General features: G+C 43.5%; 1 pseudogene; it reads right to left on the reverse strand.

The window, feature by feature from the left end:
- Positions 1-3,024: 3,024 nt before the first annotated feature.
- Positions 3,025-12,357, reverse strand: part of LOC105979839 — an 11,603-nt pseudogene continuing 2,270 nt past the window's right edge.

The raw sequence follows: 12,357 nt of genomic DNA on the forward strand, positions 1-12,357 counted from the left end.
CACAGATGTCTGGCAGTGGTCTGTTTCTTACCTCTTCTGGGTATATATATGCCCAGTAGGGTGATTGCTGGGTCATAGGGTAGCTTGATTTTCATTTGTTTTAGGTATTGCCAAATCAATTTCTGTAAATGACTGCCCATACCTACAGAAGCACCAGCAGTAGATGAGTTCCTATCCCCCTCCAACACTTGTTGCTGTATGATTTTTTTTAATTGGGCTATCTTTCAGGGTGTTAGGTGGTATCTCATAGTTGTTTAAATGTGCATTTCCCTTATGGTTAATGATCGGGAACATTTTCTCATCTGTTTATTGGCCATTCTGGTTTCCACTCTTGTGAAACTTCCGTTCAGGTCATTTGCCCATCTCCTCAATGGGATATTTGTTTTTTTCTTATTGTAGGGTAGTAGATTATTGTAGATTTTAGTAATAAACCCTTTGTCTGATATGTGATTGCTAAAAATGTTTTCCAAGTCTGTGGGAGAATTCCCAGTCTCTTGGAGAAATATTTCAATGTACATGGGTGTTCTATCTTCAGTATATCCCACTCGCCAATTTGGGCTTCCTCTGTTTTCATGTCCTTCCCTATTTCTGATAGCCTGTGTATTACCTGCACCAACATTCTTAGGTTTGTCCCAATTCCCTCATTAATGCCTCTAATAGTTTGGGGTTTTACCTCGAGGTCTGTGATCCACCTTGAGTTTGTTCTTTTGCATGGAGTGAGGTAAGGGTCTTGCTTCGTTTTTCTGCAGGTAGATATCCATTTTTTCCAGCACCACTGGTTGAAGAGGGCATCTGCTTCCCATTTGATTTATTTGGGGCCTTTATCAAAGATTAGTTGTCGGTATGCTAATGATTTCATTTCTGGGTTTTCAATTCTTTTCCATTGGTCTGAATATCTGTCATTATACCAGTACCATGGTGTTTGACCACTGTGGCTGTATAATAGGTGCTAAAGTCAGGTAAAACAAGCCCTCCGACTTTGTCCTTCTTCCTGAGTAGTTTTCTGCTAGTTTGGGGCTTCTTCCCTCTCCATATGAAGTTGATAGTCAGTTTTTCCAATTCTTTGAAGAAAGATGTTGATATTTGTATCGGGATAGTGTTAAACTTATATAGTGCCTTGGGCAAGACTGACATCTTTACTATATTAAGTCTTCCAATCCATGAGCATGGGATATTCTTCCATTTGTGGAGATCACACTTGGTTTCTTGTAATGGTGTTCTGTAGTTTTCCTTGTATAATTCTTCTGTTGTTGTTTTTTTTTACTTAGGTTTATCCCTAGATATTCCTATTTATATGTGGCTATTGTGAAGGGTACTACCTTCTAGATTGCCTCTTCCATGGACTCGTGTGATGTGTATAGCTGTTTGATAGACTTCTGTTTGCTGATCTTGTATTCTGCCACTCTGCCATGTTCCTCTTTCACTTCCAGCACTCCTCTTGTGGAGCTTTTGGGGTTTTCCATATCTACAATCATATCATCTGTGAATAACGATAGTTTCATCTCTTCTTTCTCCAGAGGAATACCTTTGATGTCTTCCTTTTGCCTTGTGTTGTTAGCTAGGACCTCCAGTACAATATTAAATAAAAGTGGAGACAAGGGGAATCCTTTTCTGGTTCCCTTTTTGTGTGAGCTATCCAAATCTAGAAAAGCAAGCTAAAGTGTCTATGAATGAGTGTGAAATTTTAGGAGAAACTGAAAAAGCAGAGATTGATTTATTTTCTAAGGCCTCTGATTCTAAAAGAAACCTCACAGACAAAGCCTATATGCCCTCGGGGGACAGCAGCCTCCAAAGGTTTAAAGGTGATAAAGTACAAGAGGCAGCTGATTCCAAGACCCAAAGCGAGGCTATTAAACGATCCCAAGAAACTCCCTTGCTTTCAAAGGTAGAAAAAGCAGAGAAACAGGACCAGCAGCGTAGTGAGAAACATCTAAGAGATGCAAACTTAAATCAGGTGAGAAGCAGGCAAAATGATGCCAAGGGAGGTGGAGGGCCAGCCCCCACCGCTAATACTCCCTACGAGTTCAGTAATACTACTTCTGGGTTCAGTAATGCACAATTGTACAGTTGAGATATATAAGTATTATATTAAAGTCATCAAGAGCATGAGAGACATTACAATAATACAGTCAGACACATTACATGGCAACATTGCTCACCTCAGCCCAGCTTGGTGGTCCACGTGGAGAGAGGGGGAAGGAAAGGAGGGCAAGGGAACAAGGGAGAGGGGGAAGAGAGTCAGGGTGGTCAGAGTCCAAGAAGTCCAAGAGCTCTATATTGCTGACCCATGCCTATATACCTTTTGGGGGCAAGCCAGCCCACTAGTTACAGGTAGAGACATATGACACAGGGAGGAGCTGCACTATAGGTTACATAGCAATGAGTGGGTGGTCTAGGGGGTGGTCTCTGGGTCTCCATAGGAACCATTATCAGTAGGGTGCAAACTCCTCCTACAGGAGCCTGTCTAATGGCCTTAGGCTCCTGAGAGAGGTAACCCATTGTCTCTAGCAGCAGGGAGTAGGGCTAGTGCAGCCTGGCAACTGATCGCCCTGGGGGGCTGGGGGAGTGCCTGCGCACCTGACCTCCCCCGACAATTTTCATATTTTCTCCATTGACTATGCCGTTGGTTGTTGAGTTTCCATATATAGCTTGTATTATGTTGTAGAATATTCCTTCTGTTCCTATCTTTTTGAGTGTCTTAAACAGGAATGGGTGTTGGATGTTGAATGCTTTTTCTGGGTTGGTCGAAATGATCATGTGGTTCTTATACTTTTTCATGTCAACATGGCGAATAATGCTGATGGACTTTTGGGTATTGACCATCTCACTTCTCAGGATTATTGGTGTCATGTGCTATTGAGTAGATTCCGACTTACAGCAACTCTATGTGATAGCGTAGAACTGTCCTCATAAGGTTTCTTTTGTCTGTGTGTACATAAACTAATTGACAAAGTTATTTTCAAAAAGCAGTTTTATTGGCACACCGTCCACATATCATAGAGTGCAATAGTAAGGGTGACAGCCTTATTTCTTCTTGGACACACCAATGGTTTGGCCACAGTAGCCAGTGGTCTTGGTGTGCTGGGCTCAAACTCAAAGTACCCAGAAGTGGCACAGCCCTTTGTGGGCCTGAATCCTTTTCACTCACTCCAGATCTTCGTGGAACTTGTTGTCCAGACTGTTGGCTAGGACCTGGCTGTGTTCATCATCCTTTACATCTGTCTGTCTGTTCGAGAACCAGTCTGGAATCTTGTACTGCCATGGATTCTGCATGATGGTGATCACCTGTCAACGTTTTCATCTGTGAGCAATCCTGTTCTCTTGGTGCGGTCGATGCCTGCTTTCCTCAACACCACATGAGCCTATCTTCGCCCCACACCCTTAATGGCAGTGATGGCAAGGGCTGTTTTCCTGCCACCCATCAATGTTAATGTTGAGTCCTTGAAAAGGGGGCTGGACCTTCTTAGGGATCACTACTTATGCGGCAGTAGCAGGGGTTTGCAAGCCAGAAGGTAGAAGAGCCCACAAGGTTTTCTAGGCTGTAATCTTAAAGGAAGCAGATCACCAGGCCTTTTCTCCTATAGAGCAGCTGATGGGTTTGAACCACCCACCTTTAGGCTGAGTGCTTACTCGTTGTGCCACCAGAGCTCCTTCTGATGAAGATTACCACCTAGAAAACCCTATGGGGTGGTTCTCATCCATTGTATAGGGTTGCTAGGAGATGGGATGGACTCCACAACACATCACCTCATCTCATGATAAAGGGGCATTGGTGGTTCGGTGAGAGAATTCTCAGCTTCCAAGTTGGAAGATCTAGGTTTGCCCCGCAGCCACTTCACTTCACGTGCAGCCACGTGTCTGTCATTAGAGAATTGTGTGGTGGTAAGATGCTAAGAAGGTTCAGTGGAGCTTCCAGACTAAGATGGACTGGCATGAAAAACATGGTGATCTACTTCCAAAATCAACCAACGAAAACCCCATGAGATTATAATGGTCTGATCTACGGCTGATCTTATTATGGGTGATTCAGGACCAGGCAGCATTTCATCTGGTTGTGCATGAGGTCACCAAGGATCAGGATCAATGCTACAGCATCAAACAACAACCTCACAATCATTTAAAAAACGTGTCATTCTCTTGTTTAAAATTTTCTTTGTGTTAGACTTAAAAAAAAAAGTACTATTTTATCATGTTGGCTTGGGAGGGGGTGAACTTAAGTACTGTGTAATTAAGTTTTCATTTGAGAATTCCATATAAATTATTGCGTGGCAATGGATGATATTTTCTTCCCAATGTTCTGGTTTTTCTGTGTTGCCATTCGGTCTGACGTGCCGACTCCCTGGGAGTCTGGTTTCAGACTCCCTGCTTTCAATAAAGTCAAATAGCTGCATCTGCTAAGGCTTTGGCTTGGTCACCGAAGTCCCCTGGAAGTCCACTCACTCATGCCAGGGGCACTGTTGCTGTTACATGCATTTTTTAATTTCTTCTTTGGGGGTCACCTCCATACCTTGTGGGGGATCTGTGTGGGGTCTTCTCATGGGCAAATCACGAACACATGAGTTTTGAGCCGTGAGGGGGAATGGAGCTGATCGTGGCCACTCTCCTCCTATTACAGATGAAATTGAAAAGTTTATTTTTGTGAACTGCCACGAACCCCTCTGTGCCAGCTCTAGGGAATAAGGTTTGTGATCGCGCAGGAGAATTCCATTTTTGGTAACAAGTGGGGTGCTGATTTACTTCTGTGGCTTTTTATCAGTCAGGGTCTAATCAGAGAAACACAGAACTCTGAGAGGTTAAAACATCTCTGGGATGTTATCTGAGGACTAACAGGCCTGGGACCACATACCTGTAAATCGGTTAGCAAGGGCAGCACTATTGGAATAAGTGTATAGCGCATAAGATACTACTTTGAAGGACAAAACTCACTGGGATGACTTAGTCTGGCATCTCCTACAGATCTCATGGCAAGGACAGCTTTCCTTACCTCCCCGGCCAAGACAGAGCCTTCCAGCAGAAGTACTTGTAGCATGTGCTGCACTCCTTGCAGTACTGCTTGCTGCTGTGATGTTATATTTTCTTGTATGCATATTTGACTGGTTTGTCTTCTCCAATAGACAACAAGTTCTATGTTTTCTCCATTGGCTTGTCCATTCGACCGCTTAGTCTAGGTCCTATTTTATCCACTTTTAGGCATCTTTCTAGTGTCCTTTCTATGAATGGATTCAATTTGAACCATCATCTCCTTAGGAGTCTACCCAAGAGAAGTGAACGTGAATGTTTACACAAAGACTTGTAAGTGGATACTCATAGCAGCAGCATTCATATAAACCCCCAAAGCAAATGCCCATCAGTTGATGCATGGATGAACAAAAGGTGGTATGTCCATACAATGCAATATGATTCAATGATAAATGGAATTGAATGCTGGTGCATTTCACATGGACAAAGCCCAAAAATCTTATGTCATGTGAATTAAATTAGATTCAAAGGACTGTATGTTGCATGGTTCTGTTTATACAAAATTCCTAGAAAAGATAACACTCTAAATAAGAAGGTGGATTACTGTAGGTTTGGGCCTGGATATAGAAGTGGAGATTGGGGACCAGGGAACTTTTTGTGAAAGAGATATTCTGAAACTTGCAAAGGTTGCACAACTCTAAAATTTTAACAACAACAACAACAAAAAGATCAAACTGTACATGTGCAGCTGGTGGATTGAATGTAAATACAGGGAGCTTCAAAATGTTTGTGGAAAAATTCCATTATTCTTTAATTCCATTTTATGGACAAACTTTTTGAAGCCCCCTCACTGGTCTGTCTCAGTAAAGTTGTTAGAAATGTTTAAAAATCAATCTCATTACTTAGTATTTTATGTCAAGAAATGTATGCTCTGTGAAACATTGTTTCTCTGGGACCTTCTGCTAGGGACTGCTAGTTAAGTCTCCCAACTCTTCCAATTTTTAATTGGCTTATATGCATGCAAAGTAACGTACCATGTTTCCCAGTCTCCTTTGCAGTTTCTGGTAGCCACATGACCAAGTTCTGGCCAATGAGATGTACAAAGAAATCATGTGTAATATTCCCAGGGAAGCTGGCTCTGCTCCATTTTCTGGTATTGCCTTTTCTTTTTCCTTCCAAGGACATGTGGTCAAGTGCTCAGTGACCTTGGCATTGAAAGCTAAGGATGACAGAGGCAAAGAAACCGGAATACCTTATGACACCATGGAACTGCTGCACTCCCGTTGGACTGCCTGCTTCCAAGATTTCCTTTATACAAGGAAAATAAAGATTGATTTAAACTTCAATCTTATGTCTTTACTCCCCCCCTTTTTAATATGGAGCCAAATTGAATCCTAAACGGTCAATTTTCATAGATATTAAATGAGAAGGTCGAATCCTACAGGTTTATTTCAGAGATAGTGCGGGTTTGGTTCCAGAGGACCACAATAAAGTGATTACTGCAAGAAAGACAGTCTCGTGAATTTGGGGGGACGGGGGCAGGTTCCCTGTGCATACGAAAGTTAGTTCACACTGCACTGTAGGCTATCAGAGGCAGCTCTGGTGGTGTAGTGGTTACTTGTTAGGCTGCCAACCACAAGGTCAGCAGTTGGAACCATTCTGAGGGAGAAATATGGGGCTTTCTGCTTCTACAGAGTGTTAGTCTTCAGAAACCTACAGTCAGTTCGACTCTGTCTTTTCGGTTGCTATGAGTCAGAGTTGACTCAATGGCTTGAGTTTTTGAGCAGTCCGTTAAGTGTATTAAAGTATTATTTAGAAGTTTAAAATATTGTGAGAATGACCAAAATAGGACAAAGAGATGTCTCAAAGTGAGCACACACTGTTAGAAAAATGGGACCCATAGATTTGTTCAACTCAGGGCTCCCACAAAACTAATTTGTAAAAAATGTAGTATCTGCAAAGCACAGTAGCAAAACGTAATAAAGCGAGGTATGCCTGTACTGAGAGCTCTGACAACAACGGTGAGCAGATTTACTGGTTCAGATCCTCTCAGGGCTTTCAGTGCGCGAAGGAGCCACGAGAACCTCCAATAAAGAGTGGTGTGTGAAGCCTCCCAAACCAATCTGACTTCCAACTTCTAGTGAGGCATCTCGTGAGAAGAATGGTTTGGGGCAAATATAGTTTGGGATATGTTCCTTAAAAAAGAAAAAGCCATGTTTTGTCGCTTCCTTTTCAATACTTTCTTCTAGGCGGTCAGATCTTTCTTAAACATAAACCTGATAATTCCTGTAGGACCAAGTTCAAACTCCTTCGTGTAACACACAAGGCCTTTGCCTTCTCTCTGGCCTCATCTCAGCATCTGCTTTTCAAATTCACTGTTCCTCATCATGAACTAGTTCCAGTGAGGAGGACTGACCGTCTTCTCCCTGACCTCTCTGCTCTGCACATGCCACGCTCTCAGACCTGGCACCTGGTCTTCCTCGTAGTCCAGCTCTGGTCTCTTAAGACTAGGCAAGATGAACAGGTATGACTGAATATGTAGATTTGGCAATCGACATTACCAATAAACATATTGATATATGCTGTGATGATATGCATGTTTATCATCAAGCAAATGGGGCAAATGTATGAAAACATATTAGCCATAAACAATGAGTCACTGGGCTTGGGGACAAGACCATAGTCTTGGAGGAAAACAAGGTCCATTGGCATAACATTATCCACAAAGACAATGTTCTAAATTCTACTTTGGTGAGTAGCAGATGGGATCTTACAAGACGAAGAGAGCCCGTCTAAGGTGCAACTATTGTTCTCTATTAAGAGCAGGAAAAAAAAAAGGGTGAAGAAAATCAAACATACATGGAAACAGTCCTAGAAGCTCAGCGTTCAGTTCTGCGACCAGCAAAACTAGATGGTGGCTAGCTACCACTGCTAACTGCTTTGAACACAATCACAGTAGTGGGTCATGGATAGAGTGGGGGGCAAAAGTAGAACAAAATTCAAAGTAGTAAAAAAGATTAGGTTGACCGATCCAACAGAAACTGATAGAAGAGCTGAAACTATGGCGCTGGGTCACTCTTTAGGCCAGGGACTAAATTCACCAAAGTGATCAACTTTCAACTGAACAGCAGAGAGGCCCATAGGTTGAAATATCTGAGAGGAGAGTACTCCTTAAAATAATCAACCCCAGGAGATCAAAAGGTTTGCATTTACCCAAGGACAAATCTCCAAAGGCAGGGATGGGCAGGCAAAAAGAATGAATGGGAACAGTAAACACAGGAAGGAAGTGGGCAGAGTGCTGTTACACTTCATGAACTGCAATTGATGTCAAGAAACTAACTATATGAATGGTTAAATGGAAGACTATTGTGCTCTGCAAACTTTCACTGAAATCACAATCAAAAATTTAAAAAATAAAATGGCCAGGCTTAATTAGCAGCTCATTCGCAACAATTCAGATTTTGAGCAACGCCTATTATGCATGTCTTTGACTCAGCACTTTTAGGTTTTAAAACCAAATAGTCATGATCTCCGTCCTGGAGGGATGTAGAATCAAATGAAATTAGACAAGTACTGTATTAGTCAGGGTGTGCTAATGGCCATAACAAACAACCTTCACATTTCAGTGACTTAATACAAAAGCAGTGTATTCTCCCAGTCCAGTGCTAGTAAACACAGGGGTTCCTTTCCATGCAGTCAGTTGAGGATCTAAGCTCATTCCATTGGTATCTTCTGGGCTTCCGAGTCCTCTGCAGTTGGGCAGATAGGAAAGGAGAGTGTGGAGGGCCTTTAAGGGATGTGTAGAAATAGGGTATACAACTTCTGTCCAGATTGCTCAGAGCTCAGGCACATGAACTTCTAAGAGAACAAACAAATGTGTCTTAAAAGGAGTACAGTCAAAATGCTCCTTAGAAATGAGGATGGCATGTCTTCTCTCATATTTTGGACACAGGCCAGTCCCTAGAGAAGGCTGTCATGTGTGGTAGAAGGTCAGTGATGGATTGACGGATTGACACAGTGGCTGAAACAATGGGCTTAAACATAACAATGGCGCAGTGTTTCATGTTGGTGTGCGTAGGGTGGCTGTGGAGCTGAATGGACTCAGTGGCTCCTAATAGCAACAGCCTGATTATTCTCATTAGAAATGGAGTTTTGCTATGAGCCTAGCAAGAACATGAAATGGGTTGGGATTATGAAATTTTCATTCCTCCCAATACAAACATAAGAACCAAGGAGGCAGTTAATAATCTAATGGAAGAGCCAGATAAGTGAAGAGAGGCAGGGAGACAAGATAGAAGGGCGTGGTCAAATGGTGCAATTGAGTTTCTGGAATTATGACCGGATGGTTTTAGAACTGCAGGAAGCCCTCCTGTGGCTTCCCTTTGGAGCTCCCAAGGACAGTGCTTCTGGGGCCTTTGGCAAACATGGATATACTATACTAAAAGTTGTGAATCTTTGGTTTCACCCCCAAGGCAGTTTCATAGCCACCTAAGGGTGGAACTTCCCTTGTTCTAGCAACTGCCTTTGTGCCCAGCTCTGCATGAGCTCCATCTGACTTCATGCTGCTACGTTCCAGCAGTACTCTGCTCCATGGCCCTGCTGTGTGTCTCCTGCCAGATTCCTTGTAGACACTGTTAGGACACGGCAGAATCCCTCTTAGCATCGATGCATGACCAGTGTGGGGAACTCTTTAGCCAGTGGGAGCTGAGTTGGCAGATACATTTCTTTTCATTCTCCCTTCAGGAGCCTCTCCTGAGACTCATCCCCATGGCTTATCTCGAGGAGCAGGGAGGGGTGGCACTGTGTAGTGAGCATCAGGGTGTTATTCCAAGGTTGGCAGTTCACCCTCAACACCAGCATTGCAGGGGGGAAAGATTAGAACAGTGGTTCTCAACCTTCCTAATGCCGCGACCTTTTAATACAGTTCCTCATGTTGTGGTGGTCCCCAACCATAAAATTATTTTCTTTTTCTTTTAATCGTTTTATTAGGGGCTCATACAACTCATCACAATCCATACATACATCAATTGTGTAAAGCACATTTGTACATTCATTGCCCTCATCATTCTCAAAACATTTGCTCTTCAATTAAGCCCCTGGCATTGGGTCCTCATTTTTCCCCCTCCTTCCCTACTCGCCCCTCCCTCATGAACCCTTGACAATTTATAAATTATTATTTTGTCATATCTTGCCCTGTCCGACATCTCCCTTCACCCACTTTTCTGTTGTCCATCCCCCAGGGAGGAGGTCACATGTAGATCCTTGTAGTTGGTTTCCCCTTTCTAACCCACCCTCCCCTTACCCTCCCAGTATCGCCACTCACACCACTGGTCCTGACGGGATCATCCACCCTGGATTCCCTGTTTCCAGTTCCTATCTATACCAGTGTACATCCTCTAGCTAGCCAGACTTGAAAGGTAGACTTGGGATCATGATAGTGGTGAACTAGAGGAAAGTTGTATTTTTCATCGTTGCTACATCGCACCGATTGGCTCGTCACCTCCCCGAAACCCTTCTGTAAGGGGATGTCCGGTAGCCTACAAATGGGCTTTGGGTCTCCACTCCGTACTCCCCCGCTCATTGACTATGGTAAGATTTTTTGTTCTGATGATGCCTGATACCTGATCCCTTTGACCCCTTGTGATCGCACTGGCTGGTGTGCTTCTTCCATGTGGGTTTTGTTGCTTCTGAGCTAGATGGCCGCTTGTTTACCTTCAAGCCTTTAAGACCCCAGACGCTGTATCTTTTGATAGCCGGTCACCATCGACTTTTTTCGCCACATTTGCTTATGTACCCATTTGTCTTCAGCGATCATATCATGGAGCTGAGCACACAATGATATGATTTTTTGGTTCTTTGATGCCTGATAACTTATTCCTTCGGCACCTCGTGATCACACAGTCTGGTGTGCTTCTTCCATGTAGGCTTTGTTGCTTCTGAGCTAGATGGCTGCTTGTTTAACTTCAACATAAAATTATTTTTCATTGTTACTTCATCACTGTCATTTTGCTACTGTTATGAATTGGGCAACCCCTGTGAAAGGGTTGTTCGACCCTCAAAGGGGTCAGGACCCACAGGTTGAGAACCTGTGGGATTAGACTGTCTGTTCCTGTAAAGATGTACAGTCTCAGAAATGGAATGAACAATTCTATTCTGTCTTATAGGGTCAGAATTGACTCGATGGCAGTGGGTAGGTTAGTGGAGGCCAGATTCATAACTGCTCAGCTCTGGGGTCTTCCTTCTTCTCTGCCTCATGCTTAAGACGCTCCATGAACCATCTCTTCATTACAGCTCAGAGCGCCTTAGAGGTCTCCGCTGGCCCTCCAGTACCTACCCACCAGTGTCTGGACACAGCTGAAGACATTGAAGGGTCAGATTCCATTAACCCCTCTCAGTTCTGCAAACAGGACTCTTTGAGGGTCAAGGCTGGTGCCTATTCTCAGCAAAGTCTCTAGTCTAACCAAGTGTTTCCCAAAGAGGGCGATTCTAGCCCCTGGGGGATGCTAGAACCATCTAGAAAGGCGGTACAAACAGATGTCTACCCTTTGTCCTGGACTATGTAGCAAAAGTTTTTAAATGCCAGCGGTATTATTATTTTTTTACTTTAAAGGAGTGGTAGGCCAATATGTTTGAGAACCTATGGTCTAGGGCCTTTCTCTGCTTGTACCTGTCCCACTAGTCTCTAAATTTATCTATAGATAAATAGATAATGTAATCCATATAATATAATCTATAGATAATCAATAGAGGTAGCTCTATTGATTTCTTGTTTGGTGATGCAACCTTACTGTCTCTCGGTGTATTTAACTCAAGTGCTACTGGTTTTTCCTCAATGTGTAAGAACACACTTTCCACCCCTTGCACTACCCAATGCTTGTCATCTATATCCCCTTCCTTCTGTATGGAGTTGCACTCCCATCTTATTTATTTTACTCCTTCATGTGCAAAGGAAGGGCCACTTGACTCCTATGTAGTACCCCCCAAGACTCTGATACACTTCTGCTTCCAACCTCCTTGCAGAACTTGTGCTTAATCCTGAGCCCTCTGCACATGGCTGTCAAGGACTCAGGGACCCTTGGCTCCAGCCAGATGCTGCTGTTTGGCTTGTGAGGGGTTGTCGTGACTGCTCTCAACCCAGGTTCTGCCTCAGTTCTTAGAGCAGCTGTTACAGAAGGGGGAGTGTGCTGTTCCTGTGGGAAGCAGTATTGTATTTTTGTATTCACTCATCAACAGCTTTGGCATGACTGGTAACCTTCCAATCTACACTGAACCGTTGGTGGTGTTGTTAGGTGCCATCCAGTCAGTTCAGGCTCATAGTGACCCAAAGCAGAACAGAATGAAACACTGCCCAGTCCTGCGCCCTCCTCACAATTGATATATTTGAGCCCATGGTGGTAG

This window comes from Echinops telfairi, unplaced genomic scaffold (assembly GCF_000313985.2).
Source record: "Echinops telfairi isolate 266 unplaced genomic scaffold, ASM31398v2 ScPeMD7_5592;HRSCAF=6446, whole genome shotgun sequence".
NCBI classification, from domain to species: domain Eukaryota; kingdom Metazoa; phylum Chordata; class Mammalia; order Afrosoricida; family Tenrecidae; genus Echinops; species Echinops telfairi.